This window comes from Lolium rigidum, chromosome 5, assembly GCF_022539505.1.
Source record: "Lolium rigidum isolate FL_2022 chromosome 5, APGP_CSIRO_Lrig_0.1, whole genome shotgun sequence".
NCBI classification, from domain to species: domain Eukaryota; kingdom Viridiplantae; phylum Streptophyta; class Magnoliopsida; order Poales; family Poaceae; genus Lolium; species Lolium rigidum.
The window spans coordinates 232,471,365-232,498,804 of record NC_061512.1 but is presented as its reverse complement, the minus strand read 5'-3'; the positions used below and the strand labels follow the sequence as shown (position 1 = coordinate 232,498,804).

Below are 27,440 nucleotides of genomic sequence, written 5' to 3'. Positions count from 1 at the left end.
TTTGCGAGTACTTTAAAGTACTCATGGCTGTGTCCCTGGCTATTCAAATGGCCGAGACTATGAAGACGAGTACCAGAACCCGGAAGAAGGACCGCAGGACGTCTACGACAACTAGGATCACTCCTGACGTCAACAGTTGCCTGTGGAATAGATGGACCAAGACCGCTACTATTTCGCTTCCGCTATGTGTTTCATATTTGGATCTCTAGATCCCGTATGTTGTAATGAGACTGGATCATGTGATCCTTTATTTGTAAGACGATTATGGTATGTAATGAATGATGTGTTGTGATATCAATCTATTATGTCTCGCAAAAACAATATTCCTGGGATTGCGAGGAATGGCATAATAGGCATCTGGACTTAAAAATCCGGGTGTTGACATTCAGATGCCCAATTTCCATGGAACAAGAAAACAACATCCATCTGGGGCAGGAACCAAGGAAAAATTGCGTCTCTCCAAGAACCAGGCAGACACAGAATCTGCAAAAGCGGCTAAACAGGCCCCGGAGTCACTTGGGCTGGTGCCTGTGGGATCCGCGGTGGCCTGTGAAGGGTCCGGTCCTCTGCGCTCCCCCCAAGGAGGAAGTGTGCAAAGACTCCTGTGCTTGCTGTCTCCAAGAGACAGTACAAGAAACGCTCTAACAAATGAGAGCCTTGATTTATAACCTCAGGGGGTTTGGGGGACAAGGGCGTCGAACCTCAGCGCGATAAGATCGACATCCTAGGCATTCAAGAGATAGTTAGACATGACTTCTCTGCCACGGAACTGATGGCGTGTATTTCACACGTTCGTTGGGCAACCCCAAGAGGAAGGTATGATGCGCACAGCAGCAAGTTTTCCCTCAGAAAGAAACCAAGGTTTATCGAACCAGGAGGAGCCAAGAAGCACGTTGAAGGTTGATGGCGGCGGGATGTAGTGCGGCGCAACACCGGAGATTCCGGCGCCAACGTGGAACCTGCACAACACAACCAAACTACTTTGCCCCAACGAAACAGTGAGGTTGTCAATCTCACCGGCTTGTCTGTAACAAAGGATTAACCGTATTGTGTGGAAGATGATTGTTTGCAGAGAAAACGAGTAGAAACAAGTATTGCAGCAGATTGTATTTCGAGTAAAGAGAATTGGACCGGGGTCCACAGTTCACTAGAGGTGTCTCTCCCATAAGACGAACAGCATGTTGGGTGAACAAATTACGGTTGGGCAATTGACAAATAAAGAGAGCATGACCATGCACATACATATCATGATGAGTATAGTGAGATTTAATTGGGCATTACGACAAAGTACATAGACCGCCATCCAACCGCATCTATGCCTAAAAAGTCCACCTTCGAGGTTATCATCCGAACCCCCTCCGGTATTAAGTTGCAAAGCAACGGACAATTGCATTAAGTATGGTGCGTAATGTAATCAACAACTACATCCTTAGACATAGCATCAATGTTTTATCCCTAGTGGCAACAGCACAACACAACCTTAGAACTTTTCGTCACTCGTCCCGGTGTCAATGCGGGCATGAACCCACTATCGAGCATAAGTACTCCCTCTTGGAGTTAAAAGCATCTACTTGGCCGGAGCATCTACTAATAACGGAGAGCATGCAAGATCATAAACAACACATAAGCATAACTTTGATAATCAACATAACAAGTATTCTCTATTCATCGGATCCCAACAAACGCAACATATAGAATTACATATAGATGATCTTGATCATGATAGGCAGCTCACAAGATCCGACAATGATAGCACAATGGGGAGAAGACAACCATCTAGCTACTGCTATGGACCCATAGTCCGGGGGTAGACTACTCACTCATCACTCCGGAGGCGACCATGGCGGTGTAGAGTCCTCCGGGAGATGAATCCCCTCTCCGGCAGGGTGCCGGAGGCGATCTCCGGGATCCCCCGAGATGGGATCGGCGGCGACGGCGTCTCGGTAATGTTTTCCGTATCGTGGCTCTCGGTGCCGGGGGTTTCGTCACGGAGGCTATTTGTAGGCGGAAGGGCAGGTCAAGAGGCGGCACGGGGGCCCACACCACGGGCCGGCGCGGCCAAGGGGGCCGCGCCGCCCTAGGGTTTGGCGCCCCTGTGGCCCCTCTTCGTCTCTCCTTCGGACTTCCGGAAGCTTCGTGAGAAAATAGGCCTCCGGGCTTTTATTTCGTCCAATTCCGAGAATATTTCTTTACTAGGATTTCTGAAACCAAAAACAGCGAAAACAGACAATCGGCACTTCGGCATCTTGTTAATAGGTTAGTTCCGGAAAATGCACGAATATGACATAAAGTGTGCATAAAACATGTAGATAACATCAATAATGTGGCATGGAACACAAGAAATTATCGATACGTTGGAGACGTATCAGCATCCCCAAGCTTAGTTACGCTCGTCCCGAGCGGGTAAAACGATAACAAAGATAATTTCGGAGTGACATGCCATCATAAACTTGATCATACTATTTGTAAAGCATATGTAGAGAATGCAGCGATCAAAACAATGTGTATGTCATGAGTAAACAAGTGAATCATAAAGCAAAGACTTTTCATGAATAGCATTTCAAGACAAGCATCAATAAGTCTTGCATAAGAGTTAACTCATAAAGCAATAATTCGAAGTAAAGGTATTGAAGCAACACAAAAGAAGATTAAGTTTCAGCGGTTGCTTTCAACTTGTAACATGTATATCTCATGGATATTGTCAACATAGAGTAATATAATAAGTGCAATAAGCAAGTATGTAAGAATCAATGCACAGTTCACACAAGTGTTTGCTTCTTGAGGTGGAGAGAAATAGGTGAACTGACTCAACATTGAAAGTAAAAGAATGGTCCTCATAGAGGAAAAGCATCGATTGCTATATTTGTGCTAGAGCTTTGATTTTGAAAACATGAAACAATTTTGTCAACGGTAGTAATAAAGCATATGCATCATGTAAATTATATCTTATAAGTTGCAAGCCTCATGCATAGTGTACTAATAGTGCTCGCACCTTGTCCTAATTAGCTTGGACTACCTGGATTATCACCGCAATACATATGCTTTAACCAAGTATCACAAAGGGGTACCTCTATGCCGCTCGTACAAAGGTCTAAGGAGAAAGCTCGCATTTGGATTTCTCGCTTTTGATTATTCTCAACTTAGACATCCATACCGGGACAACATAGACAACAGATAATGGACTCCTCTTTTAATGCTTTAAGCATTCAACAACAATTAATTCTTTTCTCATTAGAGATTTGAGGATGTTTGTCCAAAACTGAAACTTCCACCATGGAACATGGCTTTAGTTAGCGGCCCAATGTTCTTCTCTCACAATATGCATGCTCAAACCATTCAACTCAGTGTAGATCGCCCTTACTTCAGACAAGACGAACATGCATAGCAACTCACATGAAATTCAACAACGAGTTGATGGCGTTCCCCAGTAAACATGGTTATCGCACTACAAGCAACTTAATAAGAGATAAAGTGCATAATTACATATTCAATACCACAATAGTTTTTAAGCTATTTGTCCCATGAGCTATATATTGCAAAGGTGAATGATGGAATTTTAAAGGTAGCACTCAAGCAATTTACTTTGGAATGGCTGGAAAATACCATGTAGTAGGTAGGTATGGTGGACACAAATGGCATAGTGGTTGGCTCAAGTGTTTTGGATGCATGAGAAGTATTCCCTCTCGATACAAGGTTTAGGCTAGCAAGGTTATTTGAGGCAAACACAAGGATGAACTAGTACAGCAAAACTCACATAAAAGACATATTGAAAGCATTATAATACTCTATACCGTCTTCCTTGTTGTTCAAACTCAAAACTAGAAATTATCTAGACCTTAGAGAAACCAAATATGCAAACCAAATTTTAGCATGCTCTATATATTTCTTCATTAATGGGTGCAAAGCATATGATGCAAGAGCTTAAACATGAGCACAACAATTGCCAAGTATCACATTACCCAAAACATTTATAGCAATTACTACATGTATCATTTTCCAATTCCAACCATATAACAATTTAACGAAGGAGAAACTTCGCCATGAATACTATGAGTAGAAACCAAGGACATATTTGTCCATAAGCTACAGCGGAGTGTGTATCTCTCCCATAAAGTGAATGCTAGGATCCATTTTATTCAAACAAAACAAAAACAAAAACAAAACGATGCTCCAAGAAAAAGCACATAAGATGTGGCCGAATAAAAATGTAGTTTCAGGGGAGGAACCTGATAATTTGTTGATGAAGAAGGGGATGCCTTGGGCATCCCCAAGCTTAGACGCTTGAGTCTTCTTGATATATGCAGGGGTGAACCGCCGGGTGCATCCCCAAGCTTAGAGCTTTTCACTCTCCTTGATCATGTTGCATCATACTCCTCTCTTGATCCTTGAAAACTTCCTCCACACCAAACTCGAAACAACTCATTAGAGGGTTAGTGCACAATATAAATTGACATATTCAGAGGTGACACACTCATTCTTAACACTTCTGGACATTGCATAATGCTACTGGACATTAGTGGATCAAAGAAATTCATCCAACATAGCGAAAGAGGCAATGCGAAATAAAAGGCAGAATCTGTCAAAAACAGAACAGTTCGTATTGACGAATTTTAAAATGGCACCAGACTTGCTCAAATGAAAATGCTCAAATTGAATGAAAGTTGCGTACATATCTGAGGATCATGCACGTAAATTGGCATAATTTTCTGAGCTTCCTGCAGGGCAGTGGGCTCAGATTCGTGACAGCAAAGAAATCTGGAACTGCGCAGTAATCCAAATCTAGTACTTACTTTTCTATCAACGGCTTAACTTGGCACAACAAAACTCAAAACTAAGATAAGGAGAGGTTGCTACAGTAGTAAACAACTTCCAAGACACAAAATAAAAACAAAGTACTGTAGGTAAAAACATGGGTTATCTCCCAAGAAGTTCTTTCTTTTTAGCCATTAAGATGGGCTCAGCAGTTTTAATGATGCACTCGCAAGAAATAGTATGTGAAGCAAAAGAGAGCATCAAGAGGCAAATTCAAAACACATTTAAGTCTAACATGATTCCTATGCATAGGAATCTTGTAAATAAACAAGTTCATGAAGAGCAAAGTAACAAGCATAGGAAGATAAAACAAGTGTAGCATCAAAAAATTTAGCACATAGAGAGGTGTTTTAGTAACATGAAAATTTCTACAACCATATTTTCCTCTCTCATAATAACTTTCAGTAGCAACATGAGCAAACTCAACAATATAACTATCACATAAAGCATTCTTATCATGAGTCTCATGCATAAAATTATTACTCTCCACATAGGCATAATCAATTTTATTAGTTGTAGTGGGAGCAAATTCAACAAAGTAGCTATCATTATTATTCTCATCAAGTGTAGGAGGCATAGTATAATCATTATAAAATTCACTCTCCATAGTAGGTTGTACCAAAAGACCAATATCATTATAATCATCACATATGGGAGGCAAAGTATCATCAAAGAAAATTTTCTCCTCAATGCTTGGGGGACTAAAAAGATCATGAAAACCAGCTTCCCCAAGCTTAGAACTTTCTATATCATTAGCAACAATGGTGTTCAAGGCGTTCATACTAATATTACTACCAGCATGCAAATAAGGTTCCATAGGTTTTTTAATTTTCGCATCAAACAATCCATGTTTTAAATCAGGAAATAGAATAAGAAGCTCACTCTTGTACATTATGCCAAACTAGTGAAATAAAAACATGCATGATATTAAGTAAAGTAAAACAAGTAACTAATTTTTTTGTGTTTTTGATATAGCAAACAAGACAGTAAATAATGTAAAGCTAGCAACTAATTTTTTTGTGTTTTGATTTAGTGTAGCAAACAAAGTAGTAAATAAAATAAAGCAAGACAAAAACAAAGTAAAGAGATTGAGAAGTGGAGACTCCCCTTGCAGCGTGTCTTGATCTCCCCGGCAACGGCGCCAGAAAAAGAGCTTGATGGCGTGTATTTCACACGTTCGTTGGGCAACCCCAAGAGGAAGGTATGATGCGCACAGCAGCAAGTTTTCCCTCGGAAAGAAACCAAGGTTTATCGAACCAGGAGGAGCCAAGAAGCACGTTGAAGGTTGATGGCGGCGGGATGTAGTGCGGCGCAACACCGGAGATTCCGGCGCCAACGTGGAACCCGCACAACACAACCAAACTACTTTGCCCCAACGAAACAGTGAGGTTGTCAATCTCACCGGCTTGTCGTAACAAAGGATTAACCGTATTGTGTGGAAGATGATTGTTTGCGAGAGAAAACAGTAGAAACAAGTATTGCAGCGGATTGTATTTCAGTAAAGAGAATTGGACCGGGGTCCACAGTTCACTAGAGGTGTCTCTCCCATAAGACGAACGAGCATGTTGGGTGAACAAATTACGGTTGGGCAATTGACAAATAAAGAGAGCATGACCATGCACATACATATCATGATGAGTATAGTGAGATTTAATTGGGCATTACGACAAAGTACATAGACCGCCATCCAACTGCATCTATGCCTAAAAAGTCCACCTTCGAGTTATCATCCGAACCCCTCCAGTATTAAGTTGCAAAGCAACTGAGACAATTGCATTAAGTATGGTGCGTAATGTAATCAACAACTACATCCTTAGACATAGCATCAATGTTTTATCCCTAGTGGCAACGAGCACAACACAACCTTAGAACTTTCTCGTCATCGTCCCGGTGTCAATGCGAGCATGAACCCACTATCGAGCATAAGTACTCCCTCTTGGAGTTAAAAGCATCTACTTGGCCAGAGCATCTACTAATAACGGAGAGCATGCAAGATCATAAACAACACATAAGCATAACTTTGATAATCAACATAACAAGTATTCTCTATTCATCGGATCCCAACAAACGCAACATATAGAATTACATATAGATGATCTTGATCATGATAGGCAGCTCACAAGATCCGACAATGATAGCACAATGGGGAGAAGACAACCATCTAGCTACCGCTATGGACCCATAGTCCAGGGGTAGACTACTCACTCATCACTCCGGAGGCGACCATGGCGGTGTAGAGTCCTCCGGGAGATGAATCCCCTCTCCGGCAGGGTGCCGGAGGCGATCTCCAGGATCCCCCGAGATGGGATCGGCGGCGACGGCGTCTCGTAATGTTTTCCGTATCGTGGCTCTCGGTGCGGGGGTTTCGTCACGGAGGCTATTTGTAGGCGGAAGGGCAGGTCAAGAGGCGGCACGGGGGCCCACACCACGGGCCGGCGCGGCCAAGGGGGGCCGCGCCGCCCTAGGGTTTGGCGCCCCGTGGCCCCTCTTCGTCTCTCCTTCGGACTTCCGGAAGCTTCGTGAGAAAATAGGCCTCCGGGCTTTTATTTCGTCCAATTCCGAGAATATTTCTTTACTAGGATTTACGAAACCAAAAACAGCAGAAAACGACAGAATCGGCACTTCGGCATCTTGTTAATAGGTTAGTTCCAGAAAATGCACGAATATGACATAAAGTGTGCATAAAACATGTAGATAACATCAATAATGTGGCATGGAACACAAGAAATTATCGATACGTTGGAGACGTATCAGGAACTTCGAAGCCTTGAGTGTGGCGGTCAGTTTTGCTGGAACTGGGTGCCGGCCGCAGGACAATCTGGGGGATGCTTCTAGGGTCCCGGGATGACTGCTTCGAGGTGGGGACCTGGTGGAAAGGGAGGTTCTTCATCAGTGCCGACCTTTACCACCGCAGCCGCGGGGTCAAATGGACCTGAATTCTTGTGTATGGCCCGGCTGACCACTCCAGAACTAGGGAGTTCTTGGAGGAACTGGCTTTCGAGGTTGAGAACTATAGATACCCCCTTGTCGTGGGGGGGGGGACTTCAACCTCATTATAGGATCGGAGGACAAGAACAATGGCAATATCAATTGGCCAAGGGTGCGTCAATTTAACGATGCCATTGCTTCCTTATCCCTTCGGGAGCTCAACACAACCGGGGCCAGGTTCACATGGACCAACAAGCAACTCTCTCCTATCCGCTCGGTCCTAGATAGGGTCTTCGTCTCCCCTTCGTGGGAAACACTCTTCCCGCTGTGCTCTCTCACGGCGGTCACGCGGGTGGGCTCCGATCACAACCCTCTCCTCCTGGATGACGACGAACAGGGGATTCGTCGGCCCGCGAGATTTTTCTTCCAGTCCTGGTGGCTTAGGGTGGTTGGCATATGGTGAAGGATAAGTTGATCTTCTACATCCAACAGCGGGGGCCTCATCGGTGCAGCATTGACCTCCGATAATGCATTGCGCGGTGCCTTCACCAACACCTCTGACGGTGGGGGGATAATTTAGGAAAACAAAGACGGGAGGCCCGGGACAACATCCTCTGCCAAATTAAAGAGCTGGACTAGATCGCTGACTCCTCTGGGCTTGATGAGGAGGGATGGGCCCTCCACTACTTCCTTGAGGATCAGATTGTGCAGCTAGATGGCGTGGAGGAAGAATACTGGCGACAACGTAGCAGGCTTCAATGGACCCTTAAAGGGGACTCCTGCACTACTTTCTTCCATGCCTTCACCAACGGGAGGCGCAGGAAGTGTCTGATCCCCCGAATGGTTATTAATAACGGGGAGATATCTGGCGAACATGAGATGATGGGACACGTTTACCAATTCTACCAGGGCCTTATGGGCGCCGAGGGGGAGGAAAGGGCTTTCTCCCTGTAGAAGGACCTTTGGCTGGCGGATAAGAGGATCTCCGAGGAGAAGAACCGGGCACTTGAGCTTACGTTCACTCCTGAGGAGCTGGATGAGGTGCTTGCGGGCATGAAACCAGACTCGGCCCGGGTCCGGATGGCTTACCGGTTCTATTCTTTAAGAAATTGTGGGAAGTTCTCAAAGATCCTATCCTCCGGATCCTCAATGACTTTTCCCTAGGGAGGGTTGACATCGCGCCTAAGCTTTGGAGTCATCTCTCTTATTCCGAAAGTCCAGGGAGCGGATACCATCAAGCAGTTTAGGCCCATAGCTCTTATCAATGTTATCTTTAAATTCATCGCAAAGTCTTATGCATCTCATCTAGCTCCCGTAGCACATTGGACCATCGACCGTAGCCAATCTTCTTTTATCAAGGGTAGATGCCTTCACGAGGGTGTCCTTGCCCTCCATGAGATTGCCCATGATTTGAGGGTCAAGAATTTCAAGGGTCTCCTCCTCAAGCTTGACTTCGAGAAAGCTTTCGATCGGGTTAGCTGGGACATCCTGAGAGAGGTTCTGTTGAGAAAGGGTTTCTCTCCCATGATCGTGCGTCGTTTGATGCAGCTGGTCTCGGGTGGCCATACTGCAGAATGTGAATGGGGTCATTGGGGAGAACTTCGGGAATGCTCGGGGTGTAAGGGAAGGGGACCCTCTATCCCCAGTCCTGTTCGCCTTCATGGTTGACTCTCTGGCGGCTATCATCGCCAGGGCTACCGAGTCTGGGCACCTCAGGGGAGTTGTGCCCCACCTGGTCCCGGGAGGGATCACCCACCTTCAGTATGCGGATGACACCTTGATTCTGCTTGACCCCACTGATATTGGGTTGGCCAACCTTAAGCTTCTCCTTCTCTGCTTTGAGAATATATCGGGACTTAAGATCAACTTTGCTAAGAGTGAAGTGGTGGTGACTGGGGTCACTGACCTAGAGCGTCGAAAGGTTGCTGACGCTCGAAACTGCAAGCTAGGGAGCTTGCCGATGCACTAACTTGGTATCCCTATCAGTTATCGCCCCCTCTCAGTCGCGGACTGGAACTTCCTCACTGAGAAGGTGGGCCACAGGGTTGAGCCTTGCCAGGGTTTGTTCTTAACTTTCGCTGGAAGGCTTGAGCTCACCAATTCTTGTCTTTCGAGCCTTCCGATGTTTGCTATGGGAATCTATCTCTTGCATGACACTACCCATGCGGTGATGGACAAACAACAACCTCGCTTCTTTTGGGAGGGAGGGGACCCAAGCGTAAGTACCATATGGTGGATTGGGCCTCGGTGTGCAATCCAAGGGAGTTCAGAGGGTTGGGAATCCTCAACACCAAGTTCATGAACATTGCCTTAATGTTAAAGTGGATTTGGAAGATCTACCAGAATGAGGAAGGCCTCTGGGCAGACCTTCTGAGGGCCAAGTACCTGGGGGATCAAGACCTATTCTCCCCGGCGGTACCCACCAAAGGATCGCAATTCTGGAACGCCATTCAGAAGATCAAGTGGTACTTCAAAATGGGAGCGAAACACAAGGTCCACAACGGGTGGCGGACCTATTTCTGGCTGGACTGGTGGACGGGCACGGGGCCCCTCTGTTTCACCTTTCCATGGCTGTTTGCATGCTGCGACAACCACTTCACCATGGTTCAAGGAGTTAGGACTAACGATGGTTGGAGAATTCGATTCCGGCGCACCTTTGGCCTGGCAGAGAGGGTTGAATGGGAGAACCTCTGCAAAAAATTGTCCTCACTCCCTCCTCTGTTGGTGATGATGTGGTTAGATGGACTTTGGAGCCATCAAGGGATTACTCCACCAGCTCGATGTACAACAAGTTGTCCCATGGGGGGCGATTACACACTTTAAGGAGGTTTGACGTACCAGGGTGCCGCCAAAGATTAAAGTCTTCCTCTGGAAACTTATCAGGGTAGACTCCCCTCCGGAGATCAACTGATGAAAAGGCACGGGCCAGCGAATGGGAGTTGTGCCCTATGTTGCGAGTGGGAGACCTACGACCATATCTTCTTCACTATCCACATCGCCAATTTTATGTGGACAGGAATTAGGGAACTCCTATCCTGTTCGTGGAACCCAGAAGGGGCTGCGGACTTTGTTGCCATCGCTAATGGCATGTCGGGTCGACTTTGTAGGATAGCTTGGTTCACCTTCGCCGCACAGTGCTGGGCGCTCTGGAACATACACAACAAGCCAGCTATAGAAGGATCCTTGATCTCCAACCCGGTTGACGCCATCTTAAAAATGTCTATCTATATGCAGAACTGGAGGGTTCTGGTCAGACCGAGGGACCGACCACTTCTGGACGTGGCACCGGACGAGGTTAGGAGGCTGCAGTCGCGGATACGGGTCGGTGGACACTGACACCGTCGATGTCCTGGTGGATGCTGGAGCGAGGAGTCTGTGTTGTCTTACCTGGTTTATTTCCACTACATTAGCTACTCTTGTTTGTATTTGAGTATTATATTGGTTCCAAACTTGTTGGGTTTGTATGGAAGTACTCTTGTTTGTTGCGGTCAGAAACCCACCGGCGAGCAGCGACGGGCAACACAGTAGAGCCGGGAGGCTCCCAGGACTGCGGCTGGCCCTGGTCCCTCCGAGCGACGGCCCGCAAAGACTCGGCACGCACGTCCGATGCTGGTGCAAGGGCGTGCCACCTGACCTATACCTGGTCGGGAAGGTGATGGATGTGCCTCGCTTAGTTTCCTGCATGGCATACACGTAAACATTAAATACGAGCCTCGATCGGCTCTCGAGTTGTCCCGTGAATCGGCTCAAAGAGCCGATCCACCCATGATCCGTACGAGGTGTACGAATATATGGTGGTCCTGCTTGATCAAAATAAAGCTAAAACGACCTACTACGATTTGGGGTTTTCACCACATAATCGGAACAAACTACTCGTGATTGAGCCTGGCGGCCACGCACGGTGATCGTAAACCGACCCTAGACAAGGCCTAAAAACCAACACGAGGTTGATCCCCGGAACATCCTGTCTAGGGCTAGAAAACTACACCCTACGCGCCACTGGATCCTTCAACCCGTTTGTAAGGCCTAACTATGCAGATATTAAACTAATCCTTGAAGAACAAGGAGCAATCATAACGGATCGGATCTACTAAATAATGATCAAGCGGGGTGCCGCCCTCACACCTAAGATAGGTGTAAGGGCGGCTAGACGTCTCAGGGTTGCACGACGATAGCATGTGATACGATGAACAATGCTAACCCTAACACGTCTAAGATAACTACGTTGCTCGCCATCAAAAAGGCTTCAGTACGAGCAACGCATGAACATCGAATAAACGTGTATCGCCTAGATCGCAAGATGCGATCTAGGCAGACATGATGCTTACCCGGAAGAAACCCTCGAGACAAGGGAGTTGGCGATGCGCCTAGATTGGTTTGTGGTGAACGTGATTGTTGTTTATTTCATAAACCCTAGATACATATTTATAGTCCGTAGACTTTCTAACGTGGGAATAATCCCAACCGTGCACGAGCCAAACTCTAACTAACCAACACGTATCCTACTATATTACAGATACACGGGCGAACTAGCCCAAACTTTGCATATAAGGCCGATCCATGTATTCCTTCCATGTATATTCTTCAAGCCCATCTTGATCGCGGCCCACCTCTGACTTGGTCAAATTCTGGTGATAACACATGCCCCCCTGGTTTTGGAATTGATAATTCCAAAATCACTCTGCTTTTCTTCGTCGGGTCATGTCGTGGCAGAACCGTCACAGTATTCTTCATCATGATGCCCTGCCTTCTCAACTTCTCCGCAAGATTTGATAGCTTTAGCATCACTTCCTCGGAAACTGCAATGGCATTAAACCTCCACTAGGCCCCCCCTTATTTAACTGTGCCAAACGGTTCGCCACTTCATCCCCTTGCTCTGCTCCGGCCATCGGCACCTAAAAAACCCTCTTTCCCTGTAGCAATGTCTTCCTCTTCCTCCATCTCCTCAGGCCTCTCTCTCCAATCTTCCTCCTCGAGCGAGTAGGAGTGGAACTTTGATCCCGTGCCAGATGGCTCACCCGAAGCACTCGTCGGGTCAGACGGTGACTTACCCCTGACCGATGGGGAAGACGACCTTGAGTTCCTCATCGAAGGGGAACTGAAGAGCGAGAGCGAAGACGACCTCCACTCCTGGGCGAACTCCACCTCCTCCGACGAGGAGGAGGAAGAAGAAGAAGAAGAGGAAGAGGAGGAGGATGATTCCTCCTCCTCCGCTGGGTATCCGCCGGCAAAGCGCTTCCGCGCTTGGGCGGACAGCGAGGATGATGATGATGACGAGGAAGAAGAGGCTCCGGCCGAGGGCTAGGGCAGCAGCGACGAGGAACTCTCGGGAAGCAGCGCTGGCGGCAGCTACCATGGCGACGATGAGGACAGCGACGACCCCTAGAACAGGGGCCAACTAGTATAGGACTAGTAGTAGTAGTGCACTAGGCATCGGATGACCCTTTTGAGAGCCATCGGCTCTTTCTTGTAAAGTCGTTCCTTTGAATCAATAAGAATTGTTCTTCTGATTTGACTCTCAATTAATCCAATTTCAAGTCTTCCGTTTGCCGCACCAAGACCGATAATAACGTATCGGACTTTTCACCTCCGACGCCCATGAAGCCAGACTCAGATACCAATTAGACCGTCAGTCAAGCATTTCTCAAATTCAGACTGTAATTTGATGTCTGACCATAATGCTTTGCAATCCTATAGCCGATGACTGTTCATCGGTTGTTTTGAGAATCCAGTCCCCTTCATCTTCTTGCAGCAACAGGACGGTCCAGACCCTGTAGATGACGATGGCTTCCCTTTCGCAGCTCTAGTAGTCTTCTTCTGCAACAACTCACCGCTTTTGAAGAAGGTTGCGACGAAGGATCAGCCGATGACACCCCAATCGGCTTCTAAAACAGAGCATCTACCAGGCCAGCTGCCCCCCGAGCCTCAGTCAAGGCGAGAATATCGGTGAGGATGCACAGATCAGTCAAAGGGCTTTGAATTCAGGCAATTCTGAAACAGCCACCATGCAGAGTCGGCCAAACTTGGATCACCTTTTCTTCCGCTGCAAGCCGATATTGTAGACGAAACACTAACGGCTTAATGAGCAAAAGGTTGCCTTGCATGCCAAAACTGACTTCCGACAGTACTGCTGAACTGGCGCAAAGGGTTGGAAGTCCTCGAAGAGAAGGTTCGGGCATCAAAATCGGCTCATTGCAGCTGAGGAAGCTCTCATTGTTCACTCCCTCGAGGAAGCAGAAGGCCTCACAGCTGAACTGAAGACCGGCTTGGTGAAAATCCATCCGCGTCTTGAACACGCAGCGGGTAGCTCCTGTGTAATTGTACTAGAGTCGATGGCTGTGCATCGGCTTTGTTTCTTAGCTCTAAAGTCGATGTCCGTGCATCGGCTGTATATCATGAAATTTTTTTTTTACTGGCCGATTTTTCTATCGGCCCCCAATATTTCACTGCACACATGTTCATCTGCACATGTTCATCTGATTAGGTGCCCCCCCGAGCCGAATCTGCCAGGTAACTGCGGATATCACCTCTGTAGTTAGCCAAGGCATTGTATTTGAACGTCGGCTCCGGTAGGACCAATGTTGATTTTTCCAGCTCATCAGCCGACGTAAAACCGCTGCCCATTAGATCGACGTTGAACACAGGCAGAATGTGTGGTGAGGATAATTTTGGCCGATTGCTGGAATCGGCCTCCACGTTGATTGAATCGCTCCATGAAGGTTTCGCAATGTTCCTCCATAGATCTTTGGGGGCCGATCCCAAGGATCGGCCTCCCCACGTTTGTCCATAGGCTTGTTCTTGCTAGACGGTCAGGCCGGTGGATAAGACCAGCCTAACCCCGTCCTTTGTCACGTCGATGCGCTCGCAGTCGTCCAAATTGATGCCTGAGAGTGGCTCTTGGCCTGCTGTCTCCCAAGCGTTCATGCCAGCCGTTGAAATCTCGGCTGAGTCATCTGCATGGACGACCTCTACTTCATCTCCATCCCACTGTATTACGCATTGGTGCATCGTGGATGGAATGCAACAGTTGGCGTGGATCCAATCTCTTCCTAGCAGGACAAGCATAGGTGCTCTTGCTATCGACAATAAAGAACGTCGTAGGGATGGTTTTCCTTCCTACGGTCGGATCCACGTTCGGAACACCTTGTGCGTCGGACGCCCGGCCGTTGAAATCGCTCAATGTCACGTTGGTCTTGATCAGATCCGAGCTAGAGCGTCCCAACCGACGTAGCATGGAGTATGGCATAATGTTGACTGCCGCTCCGGTGTCCACCAACATCTTGTTGACAGGCTGCCCATTGATATAACCTCGCAAGTACAGGGCCTTCAGATGTCTGTAGCTTCTTTCTCGTAGCTTCTCAAAGATAACTAGCCGTGGGCCGCAGTCAAGTTGTGCCACGGGTGCCTCGTCTAATCCTGGAGCACTAAACTCCGTCGGAAGGATGAATACCATGTTTGTGCCAGCCGATGTTTCATCATCGGCTTTCCTTTGCTTGGGGCGCCACTCCATTTTTTGTGGTCGACCCTCTTCATCCAGGGTTCGTTGAATTTTCGCGGCCAGATCAGGCCGCGCCTTCCTTAGCGTGTGCAGGTATAACCTTTCGGCTTCCTCCAAGCCACGCAGTCGCCGAACCCTACGCTTTTGGGAACGGCTGAGTCCATCAGGGCACCACCTTGGCCGGTGGTACCGTCTTCTTCTTCTTCATCATCGTCTTCCAAATCCTCGAGATCTTCCACCCGAGGGGACTCGCCGTGCTTGTTCCGAGGCGGGAGAGGCCCTAGACGTTGGAACACGGACACGTTAGCTGCCTCCTTCCTCTTCTGTCTACATTCTGGCGGTTGCCGATTGTAGGCAATCGGCTCATTCCTGAATCCCAGCAGTGTCTGAAGAAGGGACAGTCCCAGTGCCTATCCTCGTCGTCTTCCTCCCTTGACTTTTCCTTGGCACGGCGCTCGTACTTCTCCTCATCACGATCATGCCGACGATGTCTCCTGGCGTCTCTAGCCAGACGATCTCTTTCACCATCGTCGTTGGGTCGTCGGCGTTGGTCATATTGACTCACATACTTGTTGAGGAGGTGATCAGAGAGAGGTCGCTGATATCTCACATTCCATACTTCTCCCTCTGTGATTTAGCGCTTGCCATCGTGACGGAGCCGATTGCGTGGAATGGCTTCCTCTGTGTCCTTGCTACGAGAGCAGCTGCCCTCGTCTCCGCCCTTACCAGAGTGGTGTCCAGGTCCTACCATGTTGATGTTGAACGAGAATCCTGGCTGGCGCCCTCCAGGGTAAGTGTACTCCACCATGTTAACGGCGGGGAAGGGGTGAGTGTCGACTTTCATGGCGTATCGGTTGAAAATTAGACGTCCTTGTTCTATCGCCATTTGGATCCGCCGACGCCACACCCTGCAGTCGTTGGTGGTATGGGAGAACGAGTTATGCCATTTGCGGTATGGCTTCCCATTCAGCTCCCGTACCGTGGGGATTTTGAGGCCTTCGGGTAACTTCAACTGCTTCTCCTTAAGTAAGAGGTCAAAAATTTGCTCGACTTTAGTTACGTCGAAATCAAACCCTCTCGGGCGGACCTGGTGGCTTAACCCATTTGCGAGGATATGGGGGTTGCCCCCCGAGTCCATTCAGCCCACTGCTACCTCTTGATCTCCCGCGGACCCTTCATCTTCATCTCGCTTCAACCAGGACTACCGCACGCTTGAATTTGTCCTCGGTACAAGTCCGGGTGGCGCCGTTCATATAACGTCGCTTCGAACCATATGCGCTAGTGAAGGGTAGTCCGCTTGGGAGGCCATATCCTTGATTGGTGAAGCAAGGCCCACCACCGCCAACTCGATCGCTTCCTTTTCGGCCACACGAGCCGAATAACATCGGTTCCTACATGCTCCGAAGCGCCGGACGTATTCTGCCACGTTCTCAACGCTTCGACGTACTTGTGCTAGATCGGCAATGCCAGCCTCGAAGCCTCCGAGTGATACCGCATGTGGAACCGCTCTTCCAACTCGCTTCCAAGTCCGGATTGAGTCCGGTGGCAGCGACGTGTACCACCCGAAAGCCGATCCCGTGAGGGACCGTGCGAAGAACCTCACACGCAGCTCATCTCGCTGCCGAGATCGTGCCCACTGTGCCAAATATCGGCTCACATGCTCGATGGAGCTGGAACCATCCGATCCATTAAACTTGGAGAAATCGTGGAGCCGATATTTGGGTGGTAGCGGGATCAACTCGTACTCGTTGGGGTACGGCTTGGAATAGCCGATTGTCCTCCTTTTCGGCACCATGCCGAACCGGTCTCTCGAGATGGTATCGATCCGATCCGCGGTGCCGGGCCGCAGGAGTTGAACTTCGAAGATTCGCCGGAGTGGCATACTTAGCCAGCCATGCTTGCTTTTCCAGCTCCGAGCCAACCGCAGGAGCTGAGCTCCGGAGGTTTGTCGGAGTGGCATACTTAGCTAGCCACGTCTCGCTTCTCAAGATCCGTTCCCGAAGTTCCTCCTATTGTTCCGAAGTCCCTCGCCGTTGCGTCCGGTTTGTGAGTGCCCGCATCGTAGCCTGGCACGTATGTGCACGTGTATCCGTGAGGGATCTCCTTAGGCGCCTCATGCAAGAACTGGTAGTCACTAGGGTCACCACCGATCTTGTAGACGACGTATGCCGGTGAATTCGGCACTTCGGTGCTGCCAACGCGAATGGCAGCGGTGGACGGGACCGGAGTGGCATCTCTCCTTGGTAAGTCCCGAGAGCTGGTCCTGACGGAGAGTACTGATGCCTCATGATTTCCTGGATCACCCGAAGAGCGACACGCTCCAAAGTGTTCACCAGGCTCTCAGAATGGTGGTGTAGCGAATGAGCTACCATGAAGTTAACCTCCTGACGCAGGGGCATGGTGCGTTCTTCTGACGGGGCGGACAGGTCCACTCCATCGAGCGCGCCTTCAGGTGAGAACCCTTTCCACCTGATGCCATGTGAGCGGGTTCTGTGAAAAGAGCCGATGAGGTCGGCTTCGAGGATAGCTTTGACCTCGTCATACTTCTTCTTGAGCTCCTCGGTCGGATCCTCGTACGTGATCGGAGTGCCGTCCGCCATCTCGGATGTAGATGGCGATGCGGTTGATGTCGCGCATTGTCCCACCGGTCGTGCCGGAATGTGTTGCGGTCGAAACCCACCGGCGAGCAGCCGACGGGCAACACAAGAGAGCCGGGAGGCTCCCGGGATCGAGGCCGGCACTGGTCCCTCCGAGCGACGGCCCGCAAAGACTCCGCACGCACGTCCGATGCCGGTGCAAGGGCGTGCCACCTGACCTATACCTGGTCGGAAGGTGATGGATGTGCCTCGCTTAGTTTCCTCGCATGGCATACACGTAAACATTAAATACGAGCCTCGATCGGCTCTCGGGTTGTCCCGTGAATCGGCTCAAAGAGCCGATCCACCCATGATCCGTACGAGGTGTACGAATATATGGTGGTCCTGCTTGATCAAAATAAAGCTAAAACGACCTACTACGATTTGGGGTTTTCACCACATAATCGGAACATCCTACTCGTGATTGAGCCTGGCGGCCACACACGGTGATCGTAAACCGACCCTAGACAAGGCCTAAAAACCAACACGAGGTTGATCCCTGGAACATCCTGTCTAGGGCTAGCAAACTATACCCTACGCGCCACCGGATCCTTCAACCGGCTTTGTAAGGCCTAACTATGCAGATATTAAACTAATCCTTGAAGAACAAGGAGCAATCATAACGGATCGGATCTACTAAATAATGATCAAGCGGGTGCCGCCCTCACACCTAAGATAGGTGTAAGGGCGGCTAGACGTCTCAGGGTTGCACGACGATAGCATGTGATACGATGAACAATGCTAACCCTAACACGTCTAAGATAACTACGTTGCTCGCCATCAAAAAGGCTTCAGTACGAGCAACGCATGAACAACGAATAAACGTGTACTGCCTAGATCGCAAGATGCGATCTAGGCAGCATGATGCTTACCCGGAAGAAACCCTCGAGACAAGGGAGTTGGCGATGCGCCTAGATTGGTTTGTGGTGAACGTGATTGTTGTTTATTTCATAAACCCTAGATACATATTTATAGTCCGTAGACTTTCTAACGTGGGAATAATCCCAACCGTGCACGAGCCAAACTCTAACTAACCAACACGTATCCTACTATATTACGTATACACGGGCGAACTAGCCCAAACTTTGCATATAAGGCCGATCCATGTATTCCTTCCATGTATATTCTTCAAGCCCATCTTGATCGCGGCCCACCTCTGACTTGGTCAAATTCTGGTGATAACAGGTACCAGACTGGTTCTTTGTTGTGTTGTATCGCTACTTTTGTGGTTCCCATGAGGGCTTTATGAAGTTCAGAGATGGTAAACCTAGAGGGGGGTGAATAGGTTTCTACAGATTTTAATTCTTTCTTTGCAATATTAGGCTTTGTGGAATATAAAGGTGAGCCTAATGCAAACTAGGTGAAACAACCTATATGAGGATACAATAACTCGAGCACGAAGGCTCTCACAGGCAGTTAAATCACAAGTAAGGAGTTCGGTTAGAGATAACCGATAGCACGCGGAGACGAGGATGTATTTCCCGTGTTCCCTTCCTTTGCAAGAAGGTACGTCACGTTTGGAGGGGTGGAGGTCCCACGAAGGATTCCCCACACCATGAAGGCTCACCCTATTCTCCGGAGCCTATCCCACGAAGGAATAGCTCACTCACTTGTGGTAGACTTTGAGGTAGCCTCCAAACCTTCACAATCTTGTCGTGAGCAAATCCACAGACCGGATGCTTCCGACCATCGTTGCCCACCTAGGGTTTCCAAGGAACCCTAGAGAGCAAGCTTCTTGATGAATACAAGGGGGAATGAGATTTGGCTTGGTAGAACAGTAGATCGGGTCCACCTCTATCGTTTCCCCGGAGGGATTTTTGTTTGGGTGGAGAAGGAGGGAGATCTGAGGCTTTTGGTGTTTCTAGCAATGGAGTATGAGAGAGAGAGCTCAAGAACAGCTTGTAGTGTAGTGCCTAAGCTTTCAGAGGTATGAGAAGGGCTATTTATAGTGTCACTTGAAATATGGCCATTGCTCACTTGACACATCAGCTTTTCTCCCGAGAATCCCGGCCAACCGGACCACGGACCGGAGTGTCCGGTGCGGGGCCGGTCGGCCCGGACCGGGGACCGGACCCGCCGGTCCAAACCGGGCGGCAGGCCGGACCACGACCGGACCCTCGAAATGTCGCGCAAGACTCCATCCGGCCGCCAGCCGCGCAGAGCCCGGTCGGGCGCCGGGCGCCCGGTCCAGAGCCCGGTCGACCGGGCCGTGGAACGGACCCGCCGGTCCAAACCGGGAGGCGGACCGGACCTCGACCGGGGGCACTTCGTGTCTTCCAAGAGGTCGCCCGGTTGGCATCAGCGCAGGAGCCGGTCGGCGCCGGAGCGCCGGCCGTGCGCCCGGTCAACCGGGCGGCAGGCCGGAGCCAGCCGGCGCACGGTCCGGTCCAACCGGGTCTCTGACCGGATTCGTGCTGAAGACCCCTTTTTGATTGTTGTCGAAATGGGGGGTCTCCTTTAGCCTTCTTGTTCCTTTGATACACCATTTATGCCTCTTTGGCTAATAGCTAGGATTATCCTTACAAACATGTATTAGGCCAAATACTCTAGCACAGTGTCATTGTTACCAAAATAATGGATAAGGTTAAAATACCCTTACACTTTATCTATAAAGCCGAGCCAAGGACCTTATGTTTGAAAAAAAGGCTAAACCACCAAGAGAGATCCATCATGGGCAGGGAAAAACCAGCTAGAACCCCGGACATGACAAGATGAGAAAGAAGCGGGCGCCTCACCTGACGCGGCCGGGTCGGCGTCGAGCGCTGCTCTCCTTGGACGACCGAAGTGCGACGACGAGCGCGGCCGGGTCCGCGTCATCGGCGACCTCGAGCACCGCCGGGTTGGACGCCCTTAGCGCTGCTGTCCTTACACGACCGAAGCGTGACGACGAGCGCGACTGTGTTGGCGTCGTCGGCAAGCTAGCCCGCAACACCGTGGTGGGCATCACCGTCGGCCAGGAGGCTCGCTGGAGCTCGGGGGCGGGAACGGGTGATGGGAGCGGGGGCGGTGAGCATTGATCTGCAGGAGGAACGAGGGCGCGCGGGGCCAGTGAGATCCAGGGCGCGTGGGGCTAGTGAGCTCGAGGGCGCGTGGCGGGTGACCTGCTTGAGGACGGCGAGGAGGAAGAGGGGATGCGGCGGGCGGAGGATCGTGATTGATTAGGGCATCTCCAACGGGGCGACACAAACGACGCTGAGCGACCATTTGCATCCGTCGGGCGGAAAAATGCGTCTGGTACCACTTCCAGTGGGGTGACCCAAAGTGACCGGGCCGTCCGCGGCGACGTAAACCTTGACCAAATATGCTCCTCGGATGCGTGTCTGCGGACGTTGCGCAGACGCGCAAAGTGTCCGCTCGCATCTGGCGGATGTTTCGTCGGGCCCGCCTGGCAGCGACCCTGCGTCGATGCTTCTTCTCAGGCGCGCCAGCGACTGGCGCCGAGGTGTCGCTTCGGCAGTCTGCGCCATGTTAATGGCGATGCCTTGCCCGCCGAGCGGCCGCCGGCCACCTCCACCAATGCAGTAATGGCGACGCCACGCATCCCGCGGTCGTCGCTTGCCTCCGGCCTATATAAAGAGGGCGCGCGCTCTTCTTCCTCATCCACTCCTCCAAACAAAACCTAGCCGCCACAAGCTCCACAGTAGCGTCGCCTAGCTCTTCCTGCGACGCAGCTAGGCCCGCGACGAAGTCCATGGCGGGTCCTGGTGGCCGGTGAGGCGGTCGAGGCCGCGGGCCTGGGTGCCCCCGGGCCGGGCGGGGCCACCGTGGTGGAGCAGCCTACGGCCCCACGGTCACCGTCGCTTGCGCCCTCCTCGTCTTCGCAGGAGGACCGCCGCTTCGAGTTCCTCCTCCGCATCAACGACGGCCCACTCAACTTCAAGCGGCTCCTGACAAGTTCACCGAGTTCGTCGATGAGCGTCGAGCCGGCGCACTTGCAGCTACGGGAGGCCGACCGCAACTCGCTGCCGGTGGACCGTCGAGGTCTTGTTTGACGGCGGGGCAAGATGTACCCGCACACGGGGTGGTACAAGTTCGCCCGCGACCTCGCGCTCGAGACCGGCTGCCAGCTCACCTTCCTCTACGAGGGGGACGGCGAGATGTTCGTCAAGGTGTTCGACGACACAGCCTGCCGCAGGCACTACCACACCGGCGAATCCGGCTCAGCAATAGTTAAAACTTAGAGTGTTCTTTCTTTGCAGCGAATATGGCCACTGGCCAGTTGAAGCCAGCAGTGAAGGTTTTTGGTTGTTCTTCCTCGAAAGAACCAACAGGGGTACCGTCACTAGCTAGATTTTCCAGTTTGGGTGACTGAGAGTGCCCGAGAGTGTTCTTTCTTGACAGCGAACATACGGAACCAACACTACTGACTTTCCTTTTTTACAATTTTTTTATTTGTGTCAACCATGGTTCAAACTATGTATTAGTTTGTGTAAACCATGTTCCAAATTATGTATTAGTTTGTGTAAAACTATGTTCCAATATGTAGTGTTTGGAACTATGTTTAAATGGAGAAGAGGAAAAAAAACAAGTAGAAAAAAATACGTCGCCCCGCTAGATTCACCCTAGACACAAACGGAAGCGCGGACAAAAACAGTCATTTTCGCCTTCCACGGACCACGGGGCGACGCAAACAAACGCTTGCGGACAATGAAATGCGTCGCTCGGTTAGAGATGCCCTTAGGAAGGAAGAAGTGGGAAGGAAGGAGGAACCTGGGCAGAAGATTTAATGCAAATACGCGACAGTGACCCGGCATGGAGAGCAAGTAAGTGCGAGCTACTAGGAGCATCAACGGGGCTAACCACGTGGCAATTTTTACTGTACCAAGAGAGTGAGGAAAAAGAGAGAAATGGCTTTATGGTGGCTCTTCTGACTACATCGAGCCCCGCGTCCAGGTCCCATCTCCTCTTCCTACCAAAGCACGTCTCCTCCTTGGCTCTTCCGATCTCTCCTCGTCTTCTATTTCTTTTTCTGGTCCACATGAACCGACGATGCTCGGTGGTGAAGCCTCGCCTGAAGTAGCGATGGGACGCGAGTCCCATTGGGCCTCAATCAGCAGGGGGAGGGGGCAGGGCTCTCTGCTCTCTTTCTTCTCGCGGATGAGGGCGCGGCTACATGGAACCGAGTAGGGGATCTTGTGATCCCAGGAGAAGGACTGCTGCCGCCGTCACAGTCCCGAGGTCGACACCTCTCGCCTCTACGCAACCACGATGCGTCTGCCTCTTGCGGCCAGGTTATCCCCTCATCTAGCTCGTGCAACCCCAAAATCGGCATACTCCCACCTAGGTCCGCCCTTTTGTACCTGGGGGCGCGATCTGGAGGAGTAGGGTATCAGCCACTTGCAGGGAACGAGAGGAGCTGTGAGGAGGAAGGTATGCACAAAAAGGCGACAAGGAGAAAGGTGGAGTTATCGCCGTCCATGGCCACTAACAGAGTGGGATAATCGATATGGTGAGTTTTTTCTTTGTTGCCGTTTTGACTTCTGAATTCGTGACTCATTGTTCTTCTTCTGTGGTAACTTAATTGAGTCCTCATTCATCCCCGTCTCTGATTTTTGGAAGCCATTGACTCTCTGCGGGGACTGAAACAGATGAAGGATGAAGACCAGCTGAAAAGGATTGGTACAAAGGTTGCTTTTTCACGAGGCTATTCGTCATCTCATAAACACTTCATTGTCTGTGCGTGCTTCTGTAAGTTGTCTTGTGGATCTGCTCATTATGTTTTTTTTTTATCTTGCAGCCGCTCCCACTTCAGGTAGATGCCTCCCACGGGCACCTGCATATCCAAGGTGGTCTGGCTGCTGCCGGCTCGCCGGAGGATGCCTCGGCTGCCGAAGTAATCTGTCAGAGTGGCCGCTCAGATGATCCCCCTTCACATCCCACCCAGTAATCTAAAATCCGCTTCTTGCATATTAGTAAAAACAGAACTGATTTATCTGGTTAGAACTACAGTCTTAATAATTCAGACATTCGAATTTTGATTGAGATTGGACATTTCAAAGGAAAATGAAAGTGCTAGCCGCTTGAATTCGACATCAATTGAGAAATTGGTGAATTAAATATCCCTCAAGATACTCGTAGGCATTCATATTGTCACCATCTAAAGTTAGAGAATCCAAATGAGGGCAATGCCTTACTCTGATATGATGTCTCGACCACTCTGCGTCTGGAGATGAAACCCTGGAGATGAAACCCTTCTTTCTACCCTTACAAATTTGGGAAATCAATCAACTTGTCATCTTGTAGCGGCTGAATGCACCAAGGTGTGCCACTGCCTATAGATAGTAACATGCTAACCTAGGGTTATGTTGTGCAGGTGAGCTGAGAGTCTTGGTGCACCCATGGTTCATTGAGGTGTCCTTGGGCGCATTGCTGAGGCGGACGACCATCTTGTCGGCGCCCTCAGATTCCATCAGTTCTTCGAGGCCTCGGAGGTTGCATTGTTCAGGTATAATAACACAAATTCACTTGCAGCCGTGAGCAACAACCTGCTGTTGATTTTTCTTGGCCTACAGTGACGATATTGTAGATTTTGTCCGCTTTTCAGAAGAAACCATTGTACACATAGCAATCATAGCTAGAAGTAGGTCTCCATAAGTTCATAAGATGGTTTTGATATTGACATTTTTTTATTTCTTTTTTGCATCAAACTCCATCATGTGATGTACATATTACTTTGATTGAAGTAGGTCTCCATCATGTAATGTTGCTTAAATCTCTGTTTTTGCTGCTTACAGGGAGAACCTATATGCACGTCCTATTCTCTTTATGGCATCTACAATTTTGATCCCTATTACAAATTCGACCATCTAATCAGAATTGTTATGTATGGCCTTGTCACGTGGGAACTGCTCGCCATAAGCTAGGACATGTGCCAAAACGTTCAGAAGTATGGCTTCAATGGCTTAGGAGGGTCCGACAGGATTACCACCGCTGACATTCAGTCAAGTGAAATACGAACTACCAGAGAGGTATCCTAAGCCATCCTCGATGTTATGTTCATACCGCCATTCATTCTCAAATCAGAGTAATTATCCAGAAAAAAAAATTCAGGAGCTGGTGGTGTACAGGACTTGCCCTTCCACCTCACCTTTCAGCTTGGTCCAATCAAGTTCTTGCTGATCCGATCAAAATACTGTGAACTGTTCATTTAGTTTTAACTGTAAACTTGGCCTGATTGGCGTGTGTGATTGTTCTGATGATAATCGCCAAAGATTTTTGTTGTGCATATGTCGAGATACATGTATAAGAGTCATCCGGTCCAGACCATAGTGCCCCAACCTAATGCAATATCACTGAAGTTTTGAAGGTACAAAGTGTTCTGGCTTTTGTGACCCCTAACTTTTGTATAGTTTTGATGATATAGGGCTCAAGCTGGCATCTGGCTACAGCTCGTGGGAGTTAGAGCCAATTTTTTTCAACCAGTCTAATGACTAATGCAAGAGTATATCTGGGGGTGCACTAAACTGAGTTAGAAGAAGTAAGAAATGCTCTACACTGATTTAAGGTCAGTTGGTACAAGAGTAGTCTGCTAATTTCACCCGGTTTTGATCACATGCAGTCTCCTGGATTCTCTGATTCAGTAGAAAAAAAATGGTATTCACAAATAAGATTGCTGAACTGCCTGAAATTGTTTACAACTCGAAACAACGGAGTTGGATCCAACATTCTGGGATTCCGGGGTCTATGGTGCTCACTGCTCAGGAGCGAACACATGCAGCATTCCCCCTTGCTGGGTGCCCTGCTACCGGCCGCACCATGCGGCTGGCAACAGCCGCTGATTAAGGAAAGCGCCACTGGGGACTGGGCACCGTTGCTCAACAACAACCGGAGTAGCTTATATGGATAGAAGGCCGTGAGCAATGACGACCTAAACAGAACATAACTTCATTTGCGAAGTTAATCTACGATTTGGATTTTGGACGGGATTGGTCAGCAGCTGACCGGTGAGGAGGCGCCCCAAGGGGCGCCCCAACCACTAGTACATATCATATACGTGCTAGAAATACACATGCTGTCAGTTGCCTGCCGCTTTCTTATTCCCAATTTCTAATTACTGCTATGGCACCGTGTTGTCAACCGCAGTGCTCACCTGTCTTTGCCGTCGGATTGAGATCGTGCGGTCCAACAGTCTAACTTGCACGTGGATCTCCTCTCATCCACACAATTCTTATCTCCGCTCCACCCATTGAGACCCCCCACGAGGCCACGAACTGCGGGAGAGAGAGAGACCTGAGCGCCATTGCCATCTCTTCCTTCCCCATGGAAATCCTCTTTGCCCAGCCCCTGCGCCACCCTCCCGGACGCGCACCTCGAGCCGGTCCTTCCTCGACTTCTTCCGCCGCATCTCCTCTCCTTTCCCCAACCTCTGCGAGTTCCTTCATGGACTCGCCCATGGGCGCCATGGCTGCCCGGACCTCGTTGACCTCCGTCGGTTCGGCCTCGCCTCTCTCTCTCTCTCTCTCTCTCTCCGGCGCGAGTTCTTCATTGACCTTGATGAGCTCCGCTGGTCCGACCTCGCCGCTCTCGCTGCGCCCCCGTGCTCGTCCTGTACCTTGAGGACATCCGTCAATCCTCCCATGCTCGTCGGTGTGAGAGGGAATCGCTATTGAGGCGAAGGGCGACGACCCCGGTGGACCGGTGGTGGTGTGGGTGGCGAACCACACGGCGCCGTGCTCCCATGGCGGAAGGCAGAGCTGATAGTGGATCTGATGGTTGAGCTACCAATCCTCATCGTACAAGGATGTAAGAATAGCAATGTTTTCCTAAATCCTGGCTATAACTTTTTTGTAAATGGATGTACTTTTCTACCTTTTTTAACATCCAAAAATTATGAAATCCTCAAGGTGTATTTTAACCCCCATTTTGAGACGGTGCTTATGCATTTGGATGTAATTTCTGCTACTTTTCTACATCCAGGCAGTTGAATGGAAATTGCACAGGTTATGTAATTTTTGCCTAATCTACTGGGGTTGATTGGATATATTATTTTGCACACTGTATGTAACATGTGCTTAATTTGTTTTAATTGGGATGTAATTTTTTTGCACACAGTAAACTTTTTATGCCTAATTTGTTTTGTTGGATGTAATTTTTTTTCACACTGCATGTCTTTTTTGTTTAATTGGATGTAATTTTGTATCTAATCTATAACTTAAATTTACATGTAGATGTAAAAACAGTAAGTTTCACTGTAAGTTTCCATGAATCTAGTGTAAAAGGTGAGAGTTAAATAGGCTTGTACTAGGTTCGATGGACGACGGGACAAAGATAAGAGTAAAACAAATAATGAAAAACTAATTGAACGGCTCGTGCCAGGGACCGCGTATTTTTCTCTCTGGCCACGGGACCACATCTTTTTCCTGTTTTGGTAAGTGTCGCTTTCAGGCCATAGGTCCACTTTCCTTTTTTTAGTAAAAAAATAGCTTTCAGACACGGGGGCACCGGCTAAGACTAACCGGTGCTATAGCACCGTGTAGCAACGTCCTTTCTTATTGGCTGCGTTTTCGCGCGTTGCTAGGTTCCAATCGGTATTTTCGCCACGCACGCATGCTATACAACACTACACA

General features: G+C 49.3%; 1 protein-coding gene and 1 long non-coding RNA gene across 10 annotated transcripts in view; one reads left to right on the top strand and one right to left on the bottom strand.

The window, feature by feature from the left end:
• Positions 1 to 27,440, bottom strand: part of LOC124652710 (chaperone protein dnaJ 10-like) — a 54,200-nt gene that overhangs the window by 13,224 nt on the left and 13,536 nt on the right. The gene's annotated exons all lie outside the window — the stretch shown is intronic.
• LOC124652711 lies at positions 22,797 to 26,476 on the top strand. 7 transcript variants are annotated; one of them, XR_006987741.1, is made up of 6 exons: positions 22,797 to 23,323; positions 23,434 to 23,501; positions 23,612 to 23,757; positions 24,188 to 24,842; positions 25,238 to 25,351; positions 25,433 to 26,476. It is a non-coding gene; the product is annotated as an uncharacterized LOC124652711 (long non-coding RNA). The 7 variants fall into 7 exon arrangements; XR_006987739.1 differs by having other exon boundaries at positions 25,238 to 26,476; XR_006987742.1 differs by having other exon boundaries at positions 25,224 to 26,476.